The 25,061-nt window shown below is 48.0% G+C and overlaps 1 protein-coding gene across 13 annotated transcripts in view; it reads left to right on the forward strand.

Annotated features, from left to right (window-relative positions):
• CNOT1 (CCR4-NOT transcription complex subunit 1) overlaps positions 1-25,061 on the forward strand; it is a 1,050,915-nt gene that overhangs the window by 50,441 nt on the left and 975,413 nt on the right. For 12 of the 13 annotated variants that reach the window (XM_033940598.1, XM_033940586.1, XM_033940591.1 and 9 more), the window contains exon 3: positions 12,953-12,989. The exons of the other annotated variant lie outside the window; for it this stretch is intronic. The gene's annotated coding sequence lies outside the window, so the exon portion shown is untranslated. The remainder of the gene's footprint in view (positions 1-12,952; positions 12,990-25,061) is intronic. 13 annotated transcript variants of the gene reach the window in all.

Here is a 25,061-nt window from a genome sequence, read left to right on the forward strand (position 1 = left end):
GTGGCAACGCTGGAAGTGGTGCCTTGGGCGCGCTTTCACATGAGACTACTGCAGCAATCGCTTCTCTCTCGTTGGTCCCCAGTGTCTCAGGATTGCACTCGTTGTCTGCAATGAATGCCTCCAGCATCACGCAGCATGGCTTGGTGGCTCAGCGATTGCAATCTGTTCAAAGGCATGCCTCTGGCGACTCCGGCATAGACAATAGTTACCACGGATGCCAGTCTGTGGGGTTGGGGGGCTCACTGCCTTCAATCCTCAGTGCAGGGTGTCTGATCTCTGGAGGTGAGAGAGGATAGAGCATAGAAGCTCTGATCCCGATAAAGTCCTGGCATTAGCCAGGTGAAGTGAGATACATCCCAAGATAAGTCCTGGCATTGGACAGGTGAAGGGGGATGGGAAAAGGACAAAGATCACTTTGCTCTTTACAGAAAATCTGCTCTCACCCCCTGCAACTGACATCTACCTTATCTATCTCTGCAGATGATAGAAACAGTAGATTAACTATGGAAAGATATTTCACCATTAACTGAAGAACATGCAAAGATGGAGAAATACGCTGTTTTATGAGTTCAATTAGCTACAGTAGGAATAAAACTAGAGAAAAAGCAACAGGTCCTGAGGCTGTGGGCTAGCTGTGGTTTTACACCAAGGCCCACCCAGCCAGATACCATAAAGAGATAAACAGACTGTGGTCAGAAGACAGAATTCTCAGAAGAAAGAATTCATAAGAAATATCATCTAATGGAAAGTATCGGAGATGTTTAGAGTTGGGAGGGGGGCTTGTGCTCGGAAATACTAATATGGTGGGGAAACAGGCATTTCGGGGAAAAGGTAGGCTTTACGGAAAACAGAGTAGACATGTAACATGACGTAGGTAAGAATAGCCAATAAATGAATGTAGTTAGGAAGTAAATAGCCAATAAGGATGTATCATGTGATGTAAACCAACGTGGTGTTGGCCACTAAGAAATGTATAAAAACCAGGCCTTTAGGAAGGAAAGGTCAGAACAGACATCAGAGGACCTCTAGGCCTAGAGGTCACCTTCTGTATCACCTTCTGTTACACTATATACTATATGATCTATTCTTGTAAGCTGTTATTGATTGACGAAATAAATATATACTTATTGAAGCCAGTATATAGTGTTCGAGGTATCATTACAGAGGTAGGCCTGGACAGCGGCCTATCTACCTCAGTGGTGAACCCCGACGTTGAAACAAAGGGAACATGCCCCTTTAGAGACCTCACTGGATTGAAGGCCTATACTCTGCTTGTCAGATTGCCTCTCCATTACTTTTGGCCAAAAGTGTGTTTCTGGGTTGCCTGCTTGTACTTATGCAGTGTCTCTACCTAAACTTCCTTATTTTCTTGCAGATTTGCTGTGTTATTTTACTTCCCCTTTTATGCGGTTTTTTCTTTCTTTTTCTAGTTTAAAGCCAGCAATGGAATGTGGTCTGCCTTACACACTGCTTTCTCTTTCCTTACTAATCCTGTTTGTTTGTCGTTACACAGGCCCTGTGGCGTCAACTTTGGAGGATCCCGGACCCTGGAGCAGGAATTCACGTCAATTCGCCCAGGACCGGGCTACTATCCTTAGCTGTCCTACGGGTCCTGTATAGACTAGCGCGTTGGGTAGTTAGTAGGACTGACCGGTGGTAGGCAGTCCATAGTTCATAAGATGATATATTTGCTTGCGGATGGGTCGAGTAGTCCGCCGATAGCTTAGGTAGCCGATAGCTTAGGTAGTCAATTGTTTAAGAATTGACTGGTGGGTGGTAGCCAGTCCATAGTTTAGGAATTGTTTAATAATTAGGATATATGTATATATGTTTATGACTGGTGGGTGGTAGCCAGTCCGTAGTTTAGGAATGGTTTAGGAATTAGGATATGTGTATATATGGTTTTGACTGGTGGGTGGTAGCCGGTCCATAGTTTAGCAATTGTTTAAGAATTGACTGGTGGGTGGTAGCCAGTCCATAGTTTAGGTATTGTTTAAGAATTGACTGGTGGGTGGTAGCCGGTCCATAGTTTAGGAATTGTTTAAGAATTAGGATATGTGTATATATGTTTATGACTGGTGGGTGGTAGCCAGTCCATAGTTTAGGAATTGTTTAAGAATTAGGATATGTGTATATATGTTTATGACTGGTGGGTGGTAGCCAGTCCATAGTTTAGGAATGGTTTAGGAATTAGGATATGTGTATATATGGTTTTGACTGGTGGGTGGTAGCCGGTCCATAGTTTAGGAATTGTTTAAGAATTAGGATATGTGTATATATGTTTATGACTGGTGGGTGGTAGCCAGTCCATAGCTTAGGAATGGTTTAGGAATTAGGATATATGTATATATGTTTATGACTGGCGGGTGGTAGTCAGTCCATAGCTTAGGAATAGTTTAGGAACTAGGATATATATATATATATTTATGACTGGCGGGTGGTAGTCAGTCCATAGGTTAGGATAGGAGTCAGAATAGGATAAGAGTCAGAATGGTTGGCGGGTTATGTAGTCAGTTCAGGGTGTAGTTAATGTATACATACGTAGGTAATTAATAGTTGATCAATTACTGGCGGGTCAGGTAGCCGGTGTTTAGGTATAGTCTCAGCGCAGCTGTGTTGTCACCCACTAACACTTCCGTTATATGCCTTCTTTTTACTCTCCTTAATTAATTTTTTTTTTGGTACATACACTGATTCGTTTGCTGGTTAAATTCTTTTCTTTCTTTCTTGTGGTCTTGAGCCAAGCCTGACGTTTCCTCTGCTAGATTAAACTATCACTGTTATGGTGTGACTGTTGAACCAGCTTTGACTGGTGGTTATGCTGTTTCTGTGGTCTCTGGCCACACCTGGGTTATTGCTACGAAGGTACCTGCTCTTCTGTGATCACATTGCATCATTTTGTAAGTATTCTTATTAGTTTTATTTTTAGACTCATTAGTTTGTACACTTTGTAGTTGGACATATTGTTTATTTCTCCCATGTTGTCGCTTTTTATGCTAGCGTCTCAGTCGTCCTGTTTGTATTGCTCTCTGCCACTGTTCACTGCCCCTTTGCTCTCCGCAGCATATACTCTTAACCCTAGTCCTATCTTTCCACCTTCCGTTGCACACCAAGTGCAATGACAGGCAGATCGCACTCTTACAACACATACTGGTCGTTACTCCCCTGTCCCGTGGGCCACTATCTCTCAGGCATTAGATGATATCTGTGAAACTATTCAACAGCAATGCACCCCGTTCCCCACCTTCCCCCACTTTCCAGGAAACTGTGCTTAAGTAGTGTTTTTGTCTCGGAGCCCGCTATGTCTGATTTCGCCCCCTGCTCTTGCTGACCTTAGGAATCCCCTTGTCTTATACTTCTCTGGCTGCCAGTGCTAGCCAGAGTTATTTGTCTTGTGCCCCTGGCCCTGGCTTCTCTTTCTCTTGTCTGTTCCCATTGGATCTTCTGTTAAGCGGTTGCTTAGACAATCCTGTTCCTCCTTTTGCCCCCATATTTCCTACCATTGTTGAGCCAAAAGTATACACCTCTTCTCTGCATTGTGCTTTGTGTTACCTAGCCCCTTATGATATAGTATTATCATGTGTGGCCACTATTTTGTATGGGTTTTGGCTTATTAGTTCTGTTTTTATGGGTTTATTTCTTTGCTACTAACAAGAGGGGTCTTCTAGCCTTCTAGCTCTGAGTCTGTGTTTTACTGTAATATTTTCAGCTTGTCATGCTGTCTACAGGCTTCCTTTATTCTTCCGTTTATGCTAGCTGTCGCTTGTGTACTGACCTGTGTAACATATGGCGCTTTGTGAGACAGCGAAAGCATTGCTCTCGTGGGTTTTTTGTTTCCTGTTCTTTTGTGGTCACGACCGAAAAAAAAAAAAAATTGGGGGAGTGAGGGGGATGAGAGTGAATGAGACTGAAAGAGGAAGTATATATTTTTAACTGCGTTTCAATGTTACCATAAGCTTTCATTAAACAATTATTTATTTCATATAAGTTTGCTGGATTATAAAGGATTGTTTTTGAGAAAGAGAAGAACGAAATTACAGAAATGATTTGGATCACTATCGTTTTCAATAGAAAGTGTTATGTTGGATTGGAAATGAAGGGAATATATAAGGATAGTGTACGTAAATAGGAAGGATTCGTGACAAGTGTTTATGTCTAACCAAATAACTGACAGGCATTAAGTATAACTGACAATATAAAAATAAACGCACCCTTTGTCTTTCTAGGTCTGGGATTTTTATTATGGGCGTTTCCCATCACCTCACTTTTTCCCATTACTAACGATCATTTGTTTTCTAGAGTTAGGAAAAACTACAGTGCACTCGAAGAGAACACCTAATGCTAATACTCTAAATAGAACAAAAATGAAATAAATTATACAAGAGGGGGGACTCCTTTAATACTTCCTAGCAATTAATGTCTGTCTATTTTTCAGCGTTACAGTCTTTTATGTTACTATGAGTCATTATCTGTTGTATTGTGCCCTGTGTTAATTTCAGTGTTTATGGAAATGCGAGTGGATTTCCATTTATGAGCGCTCACTATAATTACCAATATAATGAAAGAAGATTTATTTTTTTTACTACTCACCACAACCATTTCAAACCTTATTCTTTGTCTGTGATCAAAGTTTAAGAAAGGAGTTATGTTTCTTCTTTTTTTTCCGTTACACAAACATACCGAGCTACTTCCTGGTTGATGTGTCTATGTTTAGGGACACTGGGAAATGTAGTGCTTTATTTCTTTAACTTGAAATTATCAGTTGCTATTTTCGTTTTGTTTTTTTCATTATTCATGTCTCTACAATAACTGGAACATATTGCATAGGGTTCTTATGATCCGCTTCTATCCCAAATGGTAATATTAATTAATGTCGTGCTAACACACCGAAGCGAAAGTAACTTCTGCTTTCTTCATGTACTGTACTGTTAACCCATTGCACGGTTAACAGCAATATAAAAGGGAAACTATTGTTCCTTTACTTATCATAACAGTTTCGGGGGAAAAAAAAACCAAACTTCTAGCAGTCTTTCTCTCTCTGCCTTTTCTTGGAACTTGTAAAAGAAATGTTATTTCTTCTTTTTCTTACATATTCTCTGATACACGCAGAAATACTTTTTGGTTTAACACAATGCAATTAGCGTTTGGCTTTAAAAAAAAAAAAAAAAAATGGTTCTAACTGTTGTTTAAAAACTTTTCTAATAAGTTGGTGAAGGAAATATCCAGTCCTATTGATTGGAATTCAAAATACTGTAGTTTAGGTCTTTTTGCTGATTGACATTCAGAATATTAGTGAAAGAAACAAAATTGAACCCATGATTTGATAGAATCCCATGGGAAGGACATTTCTCCCATAAATCCTATTTTATTTTAATTTTTAGGGTTTATCCTCTTTAATTTAGTATGTTTCAATATAACCTATGTGTTAATATGTTTAGCCATCCTTTTGCTTGGGTTTGACTCTTTGCTAATTCATATTTATGTTTAGCATATTACTCCTGTCCTTTGAACATCATATGCCATTGTAACTATAACTCCCTTAGGCTGACAAATATAATTCAGCCAATACATATATTAGACCTTAGCCTATCTGAATTAAAGCAGATAAGTTTTTGTTTTCTTTTGTATGTCATCTTTTAACGCTGTACTTATCCTGTTAGTAATATTGCTCAGGTATTGTTGGAAACAAGTTAAATGATATATACAGTACAGATATTTTTGCCTTATTAATTATGGATCACTTCACAAAGACAATTGCCTATCAGAGGAAGCTGTATGCTACATGAGAATCCGTGTTTACATCCTTTTAATGTCTATTAAGGACTTATTTGCATAATTATGGACTAATGCTATTTGAAATATCATCGCTGGAAGAAAGATGTTCGGCCGTAGGAAACCCCGATGACGGATGAGCCCCAACGGAAGGATCTTGCTACCGGAGAAGAAACTGGATAAATGCCTAGACTTACCAGCAAAGACTTCCTGACTGTTGCTACCAAAGACGGGATGACCTTTATGACCTTGAACTTTTACAGCTTTAATTATGGACTTATTAATTTGCACTTTAACTCTTTTATGGACTCATGCAGTATTAGTACATATATATATTTTCATGTGTTCATAATTATTTCTAACAGCCCTATTGCAAGATTCATGTGCTTTTCTTGATTGTGACTTTATGCATTTTCATCCTGTTTTGACTCCCACAATAGCTCCCTAGTTATTTTCCCCTCCAGTTGGATTCTTTCCATTCTCTTTCTTGCTGCTAAGCTGAGGAGAACTGCAGTGAAGAAGAAGCGATGAGCCCAGCTGAAGGATGATGACGTAAGATTTGATGTGGTTACCTGGACTTTCACCCCTGGCGTCTGGACCCAGCCGAGTCTGCACCGGTCCCAGCTGTTTTGGAAGGGCTTGGAAATAATCTAACTTGTTAATTTATCCCACCATCCCTTTTGGATGTAGTATGCTCATAACAGGATGAAGCCATAAAGAGAGAATATATTAAAATGTATCAGGTTAAATTATGAACCCCTGCAGATACCTGGTTGCCCGAACTATCCCAAATGTTGAAATAGAGACCCCTACACAGACCCATACACAACATTTTTGATAATCTTGACTTGGCTAATTTTTAATGTACCTCCCTATGAAACACCAGCAGCTGATTTCCCCTCCCACGAGTCACCACCTATCCCCACTACATCAGTAAGTTATGCTGATGTTTCTATCACAGCCCGGCAGGTATAAATTTTAATGCAGCATTCAAATGCTTTCATGATTTCTGCTTTACACAAAAATCTGAATCATTGACTGCTTAGCCTAGTATTATAAGCAATAAGTACACTACGACATGTTATACTGCTCTGTCCTCGATAGCATAGCAAGGGTGGGTACTTGTCTCTTTCCTTTTCCGTGAGTGATTCCTAGCACATAGCCCTGGGCCCATAATGAACAGTTTCTGATACAAACTAACTCCTCAACGAATGAACAGGGGTCAAAGCCACCTGGCGGGGCTTTGAAGAGGGGATGAGAGAGGATAGAGCATAGAAGCTCTGATCCCGATAAAGTCCTGGCATTAGCCAGGTGAAGTGAGATACATCCCAAGATAAGTCCTGGCATTGGACAGGTGAAGGGGGATGGGAAAAGGACAAAGATCACTTTGCTCTTTACAGAAAATCTGCTCTCACCCCCTGCAACTGACATCTACCTTATCTATCTCTGCAGATGATAGAAACAGTAGATTAACTATGGAAAGATATTTCACCATTAACTGAAGAACATGCAAAGATGGAGAAATACGCTGTTTTATGAGTTCAATTAGCTACAGTAGGAATAAAACTAGAGAAAAAGCAACAGGTCCTGAGGCTGTGGGCTAGCTGTGGTTTTACACCAAGGCCCACCCAGCCAGATACCATAAAGAGATAAACAGACTGTGGTCAGAAGACAGAATTCTCAGAAGAAAGAATTCATAAGAAATATCATCTAATGGAAAGTATCGGAGATGTTTAGAGTTGGGAGGGGGGCTTGTGCTCGGAAATACTAATATGGTGGGGAAACAGGCATTTCGGGGAAAAGGTAGGCTTTACGGAAAACAGAGTAGACATGTAACATGACGTAGGTAAGAATAGCCAATAAATGAATGTAGTTAGGAAGTAAATAGCCAATAAGGATGTATCATGTGATGTAAACCAACGTGGTGTTGGCCACTAAGAAATGTATAAAAACCAGGCCTTTAGGAAGGAAAGGTCAGAACAGACATCAGAGGACCTCTAGGCCTAGAGGTCACCTTCTGTATCACCTTCTGTTACACTATATACTATATGATCTATTCTTGTAAGCTGTTATTGATTGACGAAATAAATATATACTTATTGAAGCCAGTATATAGTGTTCGAGGTATCATTACAGAGGTAGGCCTGGACAGCGGCCTATCTACCTCAGAGGAAGCTCAGTGGCCCATCAATCTGCTGGAATTGAGAGTGGCTCGGCTCACGCTCCAAGCATTCCTGCCCATGATTCAGGGCCAACCAACGGGTTTTTTTTGGACAGTGTCACAGCGGTGGCATACATCAACAGGCAGGGTACCTGAAGTCCTCAGCTGGCAAACGAAGCCATGGTTCTCCGTCAATGGGCAGAACTTTATCTCTGCTGTCAGCGGCACACATTACGGGTCAGGACAATGTTCAGGCGGACATCCTCAGCAGACATCTTCTAGATCCTCGAGAATGGGAACTCTCCTCATGGCCTCGTCGAACAATGCAAAGCTTCTTTGATTCTTCAGTAGTCGCAGTCGCAGGGAGCAGACGTCGGAAGGGGTAGACGCGTTGGCTCTTGCTTGGCTTCCAAGTTGTCTCCTTTATGTGTTTCCTCTGTGGCCGATGATAGGTTGCATCACATAGCTCAGTTTTCCGGCACGGTGATCCTGGTGGCTCCGGATTGGCCACGTCGTCCATGGTATGCAGACCTGTTCATCTGTCAGCAGGCGATCGGTTGACGTTTCCAGTGACTAAGGACTTGCTTACTCAGGGTCTGATCAGCATGGAAAATCTGTCCCACTTTGATCTTACGGCCTGGCTCTTGAAAGGTCGTGGCTGAGACGTAGGGGATATTCCGAACAGGTTTCCACTCTTCTTCAGGTGAAAAAGCGATCTATCTTTGCCTCGTATGCTCAAGTTTGGCGGGTTTTCGATTCTTGGTGTGTTGCTCGGGGGCTTTTGCCCTTCCAAGCTTCTCTTTCTACCATTCTTTCTTTTCTTTAAGGAGTCACCAAAGGTATGGCTTATAATTTTCTGAAAGTTCAAGTGGCTGCTATTGCTTGCTATAGGGGCTGGATGACTCGTTCTTCCCTAGCGTTGCAACCTGATATCGTTCGATTTCTCAAAGGGGTTAAACATATTCGGCCTCCCGTTAAAAAGATCTGTCCGAAGTGGAGTCTTAAGGTTGTCCTTGGGTGGTTGCAAAAGCCGCCATTTGAGCTGTTGACAAATGCTTCTCTGAAGGATGTGACGTTAAAAGCGGCTTTTCTGGTTGCTACGGCTTCAGCCAGGCAGGTGTCTGAGTTACAGGCGTTGTCTTGTAGAGATCCCTTTTTGAGGATTTCGAATTCTGGGGTGTCGGTCAGAACTATGCCTTCGTTTCTGCCTAAGGTGATATCCTCCTTTCCTGTGAACCAATCTCTCTTCCTTCCGACTTTCCGGCATTTCTCTTCTCTGCATTTGCTGGATGTTCGTAGGATTCTCTTGCATTATCTCTAGGTTATTAATGATTTTCGCCGTTCCGATCACCTCTTTGTGTTGTTCGCGGGCCACCACAAGGGTACGGCAGTGTCCAAGGCTTCCATTGCTCGATGGGTCAAGGAAACCATTGCTTCTGCTTACTTGATGTCGGGTAAGCGTTTGCTGGACAAACTTCATGCTCATTCATCTAGAGCGATGGCTACTTCTTGGGCGGAGTCCAGAGGTTTTTCTTTGGAGGAGATTTGTCGTGCGGCTATTTGGTCTTCTCGGAATACGTTTTCGAAGCATTACCGGTTGGATGTGGCGGTGCGTGCAGAGTCGGCTTTTGGGGCTTCGGTTATTGCGGAGGTGGCGTTCGCTTCCCACCCGGATTGAGGATTGCTTGCTACATCCCACTAGTCTCTGGATTCATCTGCTGCTGTTGATAAGGAAGGAAAAATTATGTTCTTACCTGTTAATTTTCTTTCCTTTAGACGCAGCAGATGAATCCAGAGCCCCACCCTTCTGCCTATTTGCTCGCCGTGTGTGTAATTTGCGTGTTTCAGCAGTTTGTTTGAGTTGGTAGTTGTGTTCTCTATTGTTCTATTTGCACTTTGTGTTGGGAAAGAAGTTTTTTATTGCTAGACACTGTTCCTGGTTCCGGATGCTTAGGCAAGGAGCAATACTTGGGATACAGAGAGCGTGCCAACCAATGGGACCACATGTTACAGTTCTCTATCTCCACCTGCTGGTAGATGTGTATTATCCCACTAGTCTCTGTATTTATCTGCTGCGTCTAAAGGAAAGAAAATTAACAGGTAAGAACATAATTTTTCCTTTAAAACTTGGCCCGTTTCTTGGATTATAACACATATCTATATCTACTATTATGACATTGGTAACACTTTAATAATTTTATATATACTGCTGTGTATTGTGAAAGGCAAATAAGTTGTCTTTAGTCTTGTTAGATGTGTTTGTTTCCTTGTTATGAGCAGATGAATCCAGAGCAGTTTCTTGTTCCTCAATTCACACATTTACATCTCGCTACTGTCTAGCATTCTATTCCAGATGAGTCATTTTGGCTAAGCAGTTTTACAGAATTAATTTTCTTTATAATGGTCAACTCTCCCACCATCCCATTCAATAAGCTAGGGAGTCCCACATGTGAGAATATGCTGCCTGCTTGTCCTAGGATAAAACACAGTTACTTACCGTAACAGGTGTTATTTGGAGACAGCAAGCAGATATTCTCACATTCCTCTCGCCTCCCCTGGTTGGCTTCTTTGCTCGCAGTTCCTCAGTTTTCATAAGAAAGCTGATGTTGGGTGGGAAGGCATTTGTATGTGTGTGGTGCGGGCAGTCTCAAAGCTGCTTGAGAAACTTAGTGAGTGCACTTTTTGCACTATCCGTACCGGGCTCCGTGAATGTCACATTTATGTGAGAAAATCTGTGTGCTGTCCACAGATACCGTATTTTCACGCAAATAACACGCACCCGTATAAAACGCGCACACGTGTATAGCGCGCAGAAATCACGATGATAAGCACAAAAACTTTGGTATAACGCGCTCACGATTATACCGCGCATGCTGCCCGACTCTCCGTTCACCCCCCTGACTTCCGTGCACTGCCCCGCCTCTCCGTGCGCTGTCCCGACTCTCCGTTCACCCCCCCTGACTTCCGTGCACTGCCCCGCCTCTCCGTGCGCTGTTTCGACTCTCCGTTCACCCCCCCCTGACTTCCATGCACTGCCCTGACTTTCCGTGCGCTGTCCCGACTCTCCGTTCACCCCCCCTGACTTCCGTGCACTGCCCTGACTTTCCGTGCGCTGTCCCGACTCTCCGTTCACCCCCCTGACTTCCGTGCACTGCCCCGCCTCTCCGTGCGCTGTCCCGACTCTCCGTTCACCCCCCCCCCGACGTCCGATTCATCCCCCCCCCCGGCAGGACCATTCGCACCCCCACCCCGAAGGACCGCCGACTCCCCGACAATATCGGGCCAGGAGGGAGCCCAAACCCTCCTGGCCACGGCGACCCCCTACCCCCCCCCCGCACTACATTACGGGCAGGAGGGATCCCAGGCCCTCCTGCCCTCGACGCAAACCCCCCCCCCCCCCAACGACCGCCCCCCCCCAAGAACCTCCGACCGCTCCCCCAGCCGACCCGCGACCCCCCCTGGCGACCCCCACGACCCCCCCACCCCCCTTCCCCGTACCTTTGGTAGTTGGGCCAGAAGGGAGCCCAAACCCTCCTGGCCACGGCGACCCCCTAACCCCACCCCGCACTACATTACGGGCAGGAGGGATCCCAGGCCCTCCTGCCCTCGACGCAAACCCCCCCCCCCCCCAACGACCGCCCCCCCCCAAGAACCTCCGACCGCTCCCCCAGCCGACCCGCGACCCCCCTGGCGACCCCCACGACCCCCCCACCCCCCTTCCCCGTACCTTTGGAAGTTGGCCGGACAGACGGGAGCCAAACCCGCCTGTCCGGCAGGCAGCCAACGAAGGAATGAGGCCGGATTGGCCCATCCGTCCTAAAGCTCCGCCTACTGGTGGGGCCTAAGGCACGTGGGCCAATCAGAATAGGCCCTGGAGCCTTAGGTCCCACCTGGGGGCGCGGCCTGAGGCACATGGGCCCAACCCGACCATGTGCCTCAGGCCGCGCCCCCAGGTGGGACCTAAGGCTCCAGGGCCTATTCTGATTGGCCCACGCGCCTTAGGCCCCACCAGTAGGCGGAGCTTTAGGACGGATGGGCCAATCCGGCCTCATTCCTTCGTTGGCTGCCTGCCGGACAGGCGGGTTTGGCTCCCGTCTGTCCGGCCAACTTCCAAAGGTACGGGGAAGGGGGGTGGGGGGGTCGTGGGGGTCGGCCAGGGGGGTCGCGGGTCAGCTGGGGGGGCGGTCGGAGGTTCTTGGGGGGGGACGGTCGTTGGGGGGGAGGGGGGTTTGCGTCGAGGGCAGGAGGGCCTGCGATCCCTCCTGCCCGTAATGTAGTGCGGGGTGGGGTTAGGGGGTCGCCGTGGCCAGGAGGGTTTGGGCTCCCTTCTGGCCCGATATTGTCGGGAAGTCGGCGGTCCTTCGGGGTGGGGGTGCGAGTGGTCCTGCCGGGGGGGGGGGGGGGGATGTATCGGACGTCGGGGAGTCGGCCGGGCAAGAGGGCTTGGGCTCCCTCTTGCTCCGATCGTGGATGCGGGTGCGGGTGGGAGCGCGTGCGAGTGGTCGTTCGGGGTGGGGGTGCGAGTGGTCCTGCTGGGGGGGTGAATCGGGCGTCGGGCGGGGTGGGAACTATGTTTGAAAACTTTCGTATACCGCGCTCACGCATATAACGCGCGAGGGGTATGCGCGGTAGGTAAAAACGCGTATAACGCGCGCGTTATATGCGTGAAAATACGGTAAAACAAAACAGTAAGTAACTGTGCTTTCCAGGTCAATCTCATCAAGTATCTGTGGAGCCAATCTGCTTTTGTGTCCCTTCAGGAGTTTAGGGTCTGTTGCTTTGGGAGCTGCTCACTTGCTTATTTAATCAGGGGCTTGAATGCAGACTGTGAGGCTCCTGTGTAACTGCCTTCTGGGTATCAGGGAGCCAGCTGCAAAGTTTCTTCCTCCAGTGCTCTGGGGAATTTTGGGGGTGGGAGTCTGATCAAGGTCTGTTCGACCAGCAAGCAGAAAATTTCCATTGACAGTCTAGTTTTGACAATAACGGAGGCAGAAATCTTTCTTTTTTTTTTCCTTGCAGGCAGGCTGCTACAAGCTGACAGGGACCAGAAGTGACAGTGAGTATTCTCTATTATTCCCTTTGGGGAAATCGGGGGATCTGAAAATTTTAATTGTAAGGGTTTCTGTGGTTAGGCTTCAGTCCTTCCTCCTCCAAAACCCTAAAATTGTTTTTTTTTTTTTTAATTTTGCTCGGGTGACCTATTTTTGGCATAAATTTCTGATAGTGAGCCTTGTAGTATCTTTTAAAAAGGTTTAAAAAAAAAAAAAAAAAAAAAATTTTTTTCTGCCTCAGACCCACCTGCTTTGCCTGAGTTCACCTCATGGATGCCCCAGGCCATTCTAGCCATGGATCCTGCATTTTTTACACAGATTTTCTGTTTTAGGAGCGGCCTTATTCCTCATGCCGTGGGGTGCGAGAGGGAAGGGGCAGGAGCTTCAGGCTTGGCCCCTATTAAGTCCTCCAAGGCCTTGGAACCCCCAAAATCCCAGAAGATCTGGTCTAAGGGGAGAAGAGCCTGCTCAGAAGATCTGAGCAGCAGTGTGGTGAAATACAAGCATGTGGTGGTGGACGAATCTCCTAGTCCCCCAGTACAGGATTGTACAAGGAGCTTCGTGTCCTCCGATGGCAAGGCTTTTTTGGTTTTGTTCTTGGGGTTGGTTGGCTTTTTTTCTCTTTCAGCCTTTTATGGAAAGCCTACTTAACAGGATTAGGAAGGTATCTCCATTTTAAACCATGCCTGCTCCTAGAGCCAGGACTAGAATGGTTGGAAGTCCCTTTCCATGTCTTTGTCGCAGGGCAGAGGATGAAGTTAAAAAATGATAGGCTCAGGAGTAATCTAAGAAAATACTTTTTTAAAGGGTGGTAAATGCATGGAATAGGCATCAGGTAGTGGTGGCGCAGACATTGTGTCTAATAGGCACGTGGGATCTCTTAGGGAGAGGAGGAGATAGTGGATGCTGTGGATGGGCCATTTTATCTGGCATCATATGTCTGCTTCTGGATGATTTGGGATCCCTTACAGAGTTTGGTAGCCAGGGGACAGGCGTGGTGATGGACTGTGTTGATTGCTCAGTACGTTGCCCTTTCAAATCTGCTTCCGTTTCCCATGTCATTTCTGATACCCTCTCTATGTTGAAGGTCAATGCCAAGCAGCCTTCCACCTCGCAGTGCTCTATGTGGCATTAATACAGACAAAACTTTTTTTCCTGCTCATCCAGATATCATTTCTTTAATCACTGACCAATAAGATTCACCTGAAGGCTCTCTAAAGGTGACTAAAGCTATGTCTAGGTTCTATCCTATGGCTCTGGATTTCCAGTAACTATTTGTACAGCTGAAGGTGGACTCCACAGTAATGCAAATGACCAAGTACATCTCCCTTTCCAATGAGTGTGGAGTTATGCTAAAGGACGCACAGCACAGTAAGTTAGGCATAGTCCTTAAGACAGTTTGAAGCGCTGGCTTTGGGTATCAAGGCTGCAGCAATTGCTGCCACCTTGGCACAGGCCTGTCATACTAGACTAGTTTCTTGGAGGTTTGGTAGTCCTGTCTCTACATGTTTGAGGGAGTGAATTATGTAGCTGATACTTTTTATGATAACATCCGACTCCTGAGTAAGGTTTCAGCCTATAGGAAGTGTAATCCTCCGCAGATGGCTGCCAACACACAAGATGCTTCTCTGAACCCACACAAAGGTAGCACCCACATACCCTCAAAGAACCCCAATACATACCCCCTTCAAGTCCCACCTTCCATAGCAAAGCAGCAGATGAATCCAGAGACTAGTGGGTATAGCTCACATTGACCAGCAGGTGGAGATAGAGAACTGATTAACAGTTGGCCTTAAAGCCTGGTGTTCCTCCTGTTGATTCAGTTTTGCTCTATCTCCCAGCAGGGATGGAGCTTACTCTCTAGCTCCTGGATTCTGGCTGGTGCCGGTTGATGTGGTGTTCCTGTGGCTTCCTCTGTTGAGACTAGTTCTCTTCAGCAGGACAGGGGTGCCTGGCTGAGCAGTGCCGGCTTTGGGGGCTACACCTGGGCCCTCCCAGGTCCCTTCTCCACCCTCCCCTCCGTTGGTTTGAGCGGGTTCTTTGGGCCACTGCAGGAGTTTTGTTTCTTGGTTTCTTCATTCCAGTGAAAAAAAAAAAACGACTTCCTGCTTGTGCTGAGCCGTGCTGTTTTCGAGTCGGCTTTCAGTGCAATTACCAGCTGTAACCTGGCTTCAGTTTGAGCGGGGGACCGGTTGGTGAGTAAGTTTTTTGCTTTCTGCTTCAGTTGGTTCAGTAGTCGGTTGTTCGTTTTCGTAGACCGCGGTAGCTGGGGGGCGGAGTCGGCGGTCGGCGGCGTGTCGCCGCGTGTGTGCAAAAAAAAAAAAAAGTTTTTGTGTTCGCCGATTGGAGAGATGGCAGCGGAAGCTACTCAGCGGTGCTCGCGCTGTGGGAAGCGCAGAGCACTGTCGGGCTTCTGTTCTGCCGGGTGTTCGGATACACCGGCAGAAGATGCTTTCCTGCAGGCTTGTGATATAGCCATCTCCCGTGTCAGAGAGGCACGGTCAACGTCCCCGGTTCTCGAGGGCGACTCGGGGGTGCGGCAAGACTCTTCCACGGCTGAGGGGGGGTGGGGTCAGCGGCGTTCGGGGAGCCGGGACCGCTAGGGGAGGTCGCGGCTTCGCGCCCAGGCATGCATCAGGGCGGGTCAGCGGCACTTGGTTTGAGTTCCTTCTCACCTGAATTTATTATGTTGTTGCACCGAGCATTTCTGCTGCAGGGCTCACAGCCTGCCCAATCAGTGCCGGTGACCGGTCCGTCCCTCCCTGGGCCGTCGACCTCTACTGGTTTGAACTGTAATAATCCCGGGCCGTCTACGGGTCCTATGTTGTCGCCTGGGCGGTCGCAGGGGGCAAAGAAACGCAGACTCGCGACTGCGGACGCAGAAGGTAATCTTCCATTATCCCCTTTCTCTCTTCCTGAATCTTTGGAGGAAGGGGAGGTCTTAGATTGGGAAGCAGAGGATCCCCCAGGTAGGGAAGTTGATGATCCTTCCGCTCTCCGTCTGTTTCATAGAGAAGAACTTGCTTCCTTGATTTCTAAAGCATTGCAGGGTTTGAATATTTCTCAGGAAGATGCTAAGGTGTCGGGTAACCCCCTGATGGCAGGTACCCGTAAGCCACCTAAGTCCTTTCCGGTGCATGAAGCCATGCAGGAGCTGATCTCGGCGCAATGGGATACGCCGGAGGCCAGTTTAAGAGTGGCAAAAGCCATGCGGCTCTTGTATCCGGTTGACCCGACCGAACTTGATAAGTTTAGGTTACCCAGGGTGGACGCTTTGGTGGCAGCGGTAACTAAAAAGACTACCTTGCCGGTGGAAGGGGGGGTTACACTAAAGGATGCGCAGGATAGGAAGATTGAATCTTCACTAAAAATGTCCTTTGAAGTAGTGGCGGTTACCTTACAGGCCGCAATTTGCAGCTCTTATGCGGCGCGAGCATGTCTGCAGTGGTCGCAAGGGATGACCGATAATTTAATGGAGTCTGGGGGTTCTGTCCCTTCGGAACTGGCTGATTTGGAGTCAGGCTTGGCTTATTTGGCAGACTCCTTATATGACATTATTCGGGCGTCTGCGAAACAGATGTCTCTTTCGGTGGTATCGCGCAGATCCTTATGGCTCCGTCATTGGGCGGCAGATGCAGCATCCAAGCTTCGGCTGGTGAGACTCCCTTTTAAAGGGGGTTTATTGTTTGGAGAAGACTTAGATAAATTGGTGAAGGATTTTGGGGATACCAAAACACAGCGTTTACCGGAGGATAGGGCTAGGCCCCCGGTGAGGTCCTCATCGTCTAGACCGCGCTTCAGGGATGTTAGGAGATCCAGGTCTGGTAAACCATTCTTCAGATCTGCATCTGGTTCTTTCTCTGCGTCGAGACCTAGGTTTCAGCAGAGGAGTTCCTTTCGTACGACGAAACCCTCTTCAGGTCAGCCAACGCGTACCCCAGCAAATCGCACTCCACAATGACGGGGGCTTGGCTCCCTCCGCCTTTCCCTTAGGGGGCCGGCTTTCGGCGTTCCGGGCGGAGGGGGCCACAATCACGTCAGATCAGTGGGTGTTGGACATTGTTCAAGAAGGGTACAAGTTGGAGTTCGCCTCTCCCGTCGTAGATTCTTTCTTGGTGTCCCCGTGCAATGGGGCGGCCAAGGGAAATGCGGTCCGCATGACTCTTCAGGTGCTGCTCGATCTGGGGGCGGTGGTACCGGTGCCCCCGGAAGAGGTAGGCTGCGGGATATATTCTCTTTACTTCATTGTACCAAAGAAGGGGGGGTCATTCAGACCGGTGCTGGATCTCAAAGTGGTCAACAGATTTCTCAGTGTTCGCCATTTCCGGATGGAGACGGTACGCTCGGTTATTGCGGCTGTACGACCGGGAGAGTTCCTCACGTCCCTAGATCTCAAGGAGGCGTACCTCCATATCCCGATCTGGCCTCCGCATCAGCGGTATCAGCGGTTTGCGATTCTTGGCCAGCATTATCAGTTTCGGGCAATGCCCTTTGGCCTGGCAACGGCTCCCCGCACCTTTTCCAAAGTCATGGTGGTGGTAGCAGCCTTTCTACGCAAGGAAGGTATTCGGGTACACCCTTACTTAGACGACTGGTTGATCCGCGCCTCGTCCAGATAGGAGAGTTTGTCGGTCACTCAGAGAGTAATCTCTCTCCTTCAGTCGTTGGGGTGGATCGTCAACTTTCCCAAGAGTTTTCTGTCCCCGTCGTAGTCTTTGGTGCATCTGGGGGTCAGGTTCGACACGGCCCTGGGGAAAGTATTTCTACCCTGAGACCGGGGAGAGAAATTTCAGGCTCAGATTCGCCTACTTCTCGGGTCGCCCAGACCTCGGATTTGGGATTATGTACAGGTTCTGGGCTCCATGGTAGCGACTCTGGAGGTGGTCCCCTGGGCTCGGTGCCACATGAGGCCCTTACAACAATCTCTTCTCTCTCGCTGGTCCCCAGCTTCTCTGGACTACAATTTGCGTCTCCAATGGAGTCCTCGGGCGGCTCGCAGCATGCAGTGGTGGCTACACCAGCTGCATCTGTGGCGGGGCATGCCGTTGGCCACGCCGGATTGGGTGGTGGTGACAACGGATGCCAGTCTGCGGGGCTGGGGGGCCCAGTGCCTGCAAGCTTCGGTGCAGGGGGTGTGGTCCTTAGAGGAAGCCCAGTGGCCCATCAATTTGCTGGAATTAAAAGAGATCAGGCTGGCGCTGCAGGCTTTTCAGTCCCTGGTTCAGGACAGGCCGACCAGGATCTTTTCGGACAGTGTCACGGCGGTCGCATATGTCAATCGTCAGGGGGGCATCCGGAGTCCGCCGTTGGCCGAAGAGGCAAGGAGATTGTTTCGGTGGGCAGAAGGGCATGTTCCGCTTCTGTCGGCGGCACACATTGCAGGTCACGAAAACGTGCAAGCGGACTTCCTCAGCAGAAATCTTCTAGATCCGGGCGAGTGGGAGTTGTCTGCTCGAGCGTTTGGCCTGCTAGTCCGTCGTTGGGGGTTGCCAGAGTTGGATCTCATGGCTTCGTCCCGCAATGTGAAGTTGCCTCGGTTCTTCAGCAGACGCAAGGAGAAGGGCTCGGAGGGGGTGGACGCGTTAGCTCTCCCATGGCCTCCACATTCCCTTCTGTATGTGTTCCCACCTTGGCCCATGATAGGTCGGGTGTTACAACGCATCTCTCTCTTTCACGTCAGAGTGATCCTGGTGGCTCCGGACTGGCCGCGTCGGCCGTGGTACGCAGATCTGATTCAGCTTTCAGTAGGCGATCGGGTGACGTTCCGGGTAACTCCGGACTTACTAACTCAGGGTCCAATCTGGATGGAAGATCCGGCCCACTTTGGTCTTACGGCCTGGCTCTTGAGCGGTCAAGGCTAAAGAAGAGGGGCTATTCAGAACAGGTGATTGCCACGCTTCTTAAAGCTAAGAAGATTTCGACTTCGGCCTCCTATGCGAGAGTCTGGAAGATTTTTGATGCATGGTGTGGAAGACAGGGAATTGCGCCCTTCCATGCATCTCTGCCGACTATTCTTGCTTTTCTGCAGGAAGGCGTAGAGAAAGGGTTAACCTATAACTCTTTAAAGGTTCAGGTGGCGGCCATTGCCTGTTACAGGGGCCGGGTGGCTCGCTCGTCGCTAGCTTTGCAGCCGGACGTGGTCCGTTTCCTCAAAGGGGTTCACCATATCCGCCCGCCGGTAAAGCGAATTTGTCCATCATGGAATCTTAAACTCGTCCTTGGGAGGTTGCAGGGGGCACCTTTTGAGCCCCTGTCAGCGGCCACTTTGAAGGATGTCACGCTGAAAACAGTGTTTTTGGTGGCGATGGCTTCGGCGAGGCGAGTATCGGAACTTCAGGCGCTTTCTTGCAGAGAACCCTTTTTACGTTTTTCGGAGACGGGGGTGTCAGTGCGGACGGTGCCGTCCTTCCTGCCTAAGGTTATTTCTTCATTTCATGTGAACCAGAGTTTATTCCTCCCGTCCTTCCGGAAGGAGGATTGGGGTAAACGATTTTTGTCTTTGCGTCTACTGGATGTACGGCGTATGCTTCTCCATTATTTGGGGGTGACGAATGATTTTCGTCAGTCGGACCATCTCTTCGTGTCGTTCGCGGGTAAAAACAAGGGGATGGCGGCGTCTAAAGCGTCCATTGCGCGTTGGGTCAAGGAGACGATTGCTTCGGCTTATGTGTTGACAGGGAAGAAAGTACCGGAGCACCTTCATGCTCATTCCACTCGGGCATTGGCTACGTCTTGGGCGGAGTCCGGGGGGATGTCTTTGGAAGAAATTTGCCGGGCGGCCACTTGGTCATCGGATAATACCTTTTCGAAGCATTACCGTTTAGACGTAGCGGCCCGTGCGGAGGCAAGTTTTGGCGCTGCAGTGCTGGCGGAGGCGGCATTGGCGTCCCACCCGGTTTGAGTTTGCTTTGCTACATCCCACTAGTCTCTGGATTCATCTGCTGCTTTGCTATGGAAGGTAAAATTATGGTCTTACCTGTTAATTTTCTTTCCTTTAGAAGCAGCAGATGAATCCAGAGCCCCTCCCCAAGTGCACTCTCTACGTGTAGGGTGTTTGTTTATTGGTTCAGTTGGGATATGGTTGGTAATTGTATTATTTCGTTTCTGAGTGGCACATTTTCTACTGGAATGAAGTTTTGTGGATGCTCATTCTCCTTTCGGGCTGCTTGGGCAAAATGCATAACTGAATCAACAGGAGGAACACCAGGCTTTAAGGCCAACTGTTAATCAGTTCTCTATCTCCACCTGCTGGTCGATGTGAGCTATACCCACTAGTCTCTGGATTCATCTGCTGCTTCTAAAGGAAAGAAAATTAACAGGTAAGACCATAATTTTACCATATGCAACCAGCAGACTGCCCAGCCACTTTAGAAAATATGAGAGCATCAAAAGCAGGAGAAGATCATCCCTCCCACTCCCAAACAGTCGAGAAACAAACTATGACACAGTATCCCCAACATGCATCCACCAGTACATCTTCCCCCTTCAGCCCACTCAAACTAGAAATTGACCCACTCATACAACAGATTCATCCACATGCAGATCAAAATATGTAAGCAAAAGTAAACAGACAACCATACAGTTGCTACTCTTGCCCACAGGTATAAAAAAAGAGTCCACAAACGGCACAAGGCTGAGACTTCAAGTAACAGCTTTAGCAGGTTTTTTTGCCAGATCTCAACACTGAGGTCTATATTCTGCTTATCCTGGAAGTAGTAGCTATATCCATGGCTTGTGAATTGTCGGGGAGATTCTTGCATCCCAGTTCTCTCATCACCGACCAAGCTTCTGTTACTGTACTTGCTTGTTTAGACTTTCCATTTACAGCCAACCATACACCAAAGGGAAAAAGCCAGCAATATTTATGGCCTCCTGCTCACAAAGCCTGGGCAATTTATTTAAATGCTTTGTGTTTCTGTAGCGTAGACCAAGCCAGATCTTGAAATACTCCCACAGCCAGGTGTTTCCAACAAAATTCGCCTGCTACCGTGCTGCCTGCATAACATGTTCCTTCAGGGTGTAATCTCCAAAACAGGCAGTGATATACTTGGTGCCCTGTTCACGAGCTGGCCCCAAGCTGCGATGTGCCCGTAATAAGATCATATTGTCCGGCACTGCTGTTCCATCAGCCCTCAACAATTGCTCACAAAACTCCCGCACCACCAACTTACATTCCCGATGAGCCTCCACGTCTGGTATTCCTTTAAAATGCAGGTTACAGAATCGGGATCAGTTTTCCAGATCCTCTACCTGCGCCTGTAGATCTTGTCGTTCAGTTGATAGTCGATCGGTAGACTCCTTAATACCCGACACTGAAATGGAAAGTTCTCCACGTGGTCTTCTGAAGCTGAAACCCAGGCCCTCAGCTCATTAACTTCCGAGCGAAGCTCCACTAATGCCGCCTTAACATCAACAAGGACCCCAACTATCTCGTCTTTCAGCTCTCAGAACCACGCCTGCATAAATTTTGGAGCCTCCTCGCCGTCCTCTAACTGTTGAACAGGAATACCATCATCTTCCGACTCCAATTGAGTTGACTGCCTTGCCGCCATCTTTCTTTTCTCCAGCGGCCCTCCAGACATCCCTGTACACGATTTCTCTCCAACTTCTCCAAAATATTTCAATTTCTCCAACCTTTTCCGAGTCACCATAACTTTGCAGACTCAAGATCCCCCGAGAACCAGTTTTTATCACATACTGGAAGATATTAACTTAACAATGCTCAGTAGCCCCGACGGAGCTCCCGCTCTAAGCAGCCATTTGCTGGGATGACATCATTTCCTCCTACCAGCTGTTTTTCTGTTTGAAATCTCAGTGATCGATTGGGGACATAAATTTGTAGCTTTGATGCTAATGTAGTTTGGTATCATCTTGTGGAAATGGTGCTTCTAGACATTGTAGATGATTGCTGGAAAATCCTTAATGAGGGAAAAGATGCACTGCTAGTCCTGCTAGACCTTAGTGCAGCCTTTGATACTATCGATCATTCATTCCTATCCAGACTACACTCGATCAGAATCCATGATGCCGTACTGACATGGTTTTTCCATCTCCAAGGGGTGCAAAATGCTGTACTCGGGTCTGTGCTGTGGTGCTTCCTGAATCCTGATTGGAAGTTGGAGAGGATTGTGTTTGTTTACATGAAGTCTCGTAGTTGTGTGAGTACTATCATTTCCAGTATTATTGAGACAAATGGGAGATTTGAGACTGGTCTATAGCTGCTTGGATTGTTTGGGTCCATGGTGGTTTTTTTAGGATTGGTCTTACTACAGCAGATTTCCAGCTCTGTGGTATTATGCCTGATTGTAGGGACTCCTAATTAGAGGTAAGATGGAGTTCAGGAAAGATTTGTTGGTAGCTAGAAGTGTGTTGGATGGGCATGGGTCCAGGATTGAGGTTGTGGGGTGTAAGGATACTATTGTACTTTTTAGGTCATCAATGGAAACTGGTTTGAAGCTGTTTAGAGTTTCTATCTTGTATAGGTTGTTGTTTTGTATAGTTTCAGGATGCTTGGCAGAGCTTTGGCTTCTAAGTCTAAGGATTCTCTTATCTTTCATATTTTGTCGTGGAAGAAATTTATTTAATTTTCTATACCATTCTCCTGGTATATTCTTACCACGCAGCTTTCCTCGATGAACCAACTGGTCCTGACTTCGATGCCTCTGACCTCGGTCTCGACCCAGTCTCAGTCTGACCAGCCTGAGCGTCCCCCTCGTTTCTCGAGGCCCTGCCCGCAAGACTCGCTGGGTTCCCTCGAGTGATTCTTCATCCTTTGAGTCACCTGTAACTTTTCGGGGTTCCAGACCAGGGGGTCGTTTTTCCCTCATTACTTTGTTGAGGTTTGCCCCTCCTAAGAAGCCCCGGGCTTCTTCGCCCCTTCGGGGCAGATCTCCGCCCACGAAACCTTCTAGAAACACTCTTGTCCTCGAGTTGGACTCGGGGTTGTATTCCCCATCCAGGTAGCTACCAGCCTTTAAGGTGCCTTCTTCGAAACCGATGGAGGACTTCTCCTTTACCCAGTCTTCCCCGAGGCATCACCAGTTACTTCCTCGGACCCCGGGATCTTCCCCGGCCCACCTAGCACGGGTTCGTTCCTCGATGCCCCCCAGACACTTTAGTAAGGCCTCTTCAGTCTCCCATTTGCAGGACTTCGAGGCCCCAGCTTACTCTTCGAGGGAAATTTCTCCCTCTTTCTCGGCTGCCCCCAGATCTCACTCGGGGTCTCCTCAGGAAGATGAGTCCTCTTCTCGACACTCCTCCTTTACTCGTTTCATCTCTGACATGGGTAGGGCCGTGAAACTGGACCTCCAGTCTGAGTCCCGTTATACCCAGGAATATCTGGAGGAGATGGGTGTTGATCATCTGCCCCGCGAGGCGTTACGTGTGCCTTGGCACCAGGTTCTTCAGCAAACTTTTCTCCGGAACCTGGAGACCCCCTATGCGGTCACAGCCATTCCCTCCAAGTTGGAGTCCCGTTACCGGACGATTCCGGTTAAGGGGTTTGAGAGTTCTCAGCTTTCTCATCAGTCCTTGGTGGTTGAGTCTTTCTTGAAGTCCAATTCCTCTAAGGTTTACGCTTCTGTCCCTCCAGGCCGAGAGGGCCGTACGATGGACAAGTTTGGTCGCCGTCTTTACCAAAACTCAATGATGGCGAATCGTGTTCTCAACTATAACTTTCTCTTCACATCCTGCCTCCGGTTTTGTGTGGACACCCTCCGCTCGTTCCGGGAGGACGTTCCGGAGTTTCAGCATTGAGTTTCGCCTCCTCGAAGAGACCCTCTCCCAGCTCTTCCTCTATATGTTCCAGGGGGCCTACGACATCTTCGATTTGTCCTCGAGGGTCATGGTCTTTGCGGTCACCATGCATCGCCTCGCTTGGCTCCATCTCATGGACATGGATCCGAATCTATAGGATTGTCTTGCAAATCTAACGTGTGTGGGTCATGAGCTCTTCGATGAATCTATCGAAGGGGCCACCAAGTGCCTGTCGGACCACGAATGGTCCTTTGCCTGTCTGGTGAAGCTTAAACCAAAGGCCCCCCCCCCCGGCTCGGCAATACAAAATTCCTCTTCGGAGGTATCCGCAGGAATCTACTCCTGCGTTTTCCCGGCCTCCCCCGAAGCGGCCCCAACAACAGCAGCAACGACAACCTAAGGCCCAGCCGCCGGCTCCTGTAAAGACTAGGCCGTCTTTTGACGGTTCGAGCCTTCGAGCTCCCTTCCTCATGGAGCCTTCCCCCCTCCCCATTGGGGGTCGTCTCCATCATTTCCAGGATCGTCTCCGGGACCCCAGTCAACATGGATTCACCAAGGGTAGGTCCTGCCAGTCCAATCTTATTAGCTTCTTTGACTGGGTAACAAGAAGGCTGGACTCAGGAGAGTCCTTAGACGTCGTATACCTTGACTTCAGCAAGGCTTTTGACAGCGTCCCACACCGCAGACTGCTGAACAAGATGGAATCAATGGGGTTAGGAGTAACACTAACTGCATGGGTTAAAGATTGGCTAAGTGGCAGACTTCAGAGGGTGATGGTTAACGGTACCCTCTCCAAAACGTCGGAAGTGACCAGCGGAGTGCCACAGGGCTCAGTCCTGGGTCCACTCCTCTTCAACATATTCATTAGGGATTTGACTCAAGGGCTTCAAGGTAAGGTAACCTTATTCGCTGATGATGCCAAACTATGCAATATCATAAACGGCTACAATCTGCAGAATACTATGGAACAGGACCTCCTTACTTTAGAAAGTTGGTCCTCTGTCTGGCAGCTGGGCTTCAACGCCAAGAAATGTAAGGTCATGCATCTTGGAAATGGAAATCCATGCAGAACTTACACCTTGAATGGAGAAACTTTGACCAAGACTACAGCAGAACGAGACTTGGGAGTGATCATCAGTGCAGACATGAAGACTGCTACTCAAGTGGAGAAGGCTTCATCTAAGGCACGGCAGATGATGGGTTGTATCAAGAGAAGTTTCGTCAACAGGAAGCCTGAGGTCATGATGCCATTATACAGAGCCATGGTGAGACCTCATCTAGAATACTGTGTGCAATTTTGGAGGCCACATTACCGTAAAGAT

Source organism: Geotrypetes seraphini, chromosome 4 (genome assembly GCF_902459505.1).
Source record: "Geotrypetes seraphini chromosome 4, aGeoSer1.1, whole genome shotgun sequence".
In the NCBI taxonomy this organism is placed as follows: domain Eukaryota; kingdom Metazoa; phylum Chordata; class Amphibia; order Gymnophiona; family Dermophiidae; genus Geotrypetes; species Geotrypetes seraphini.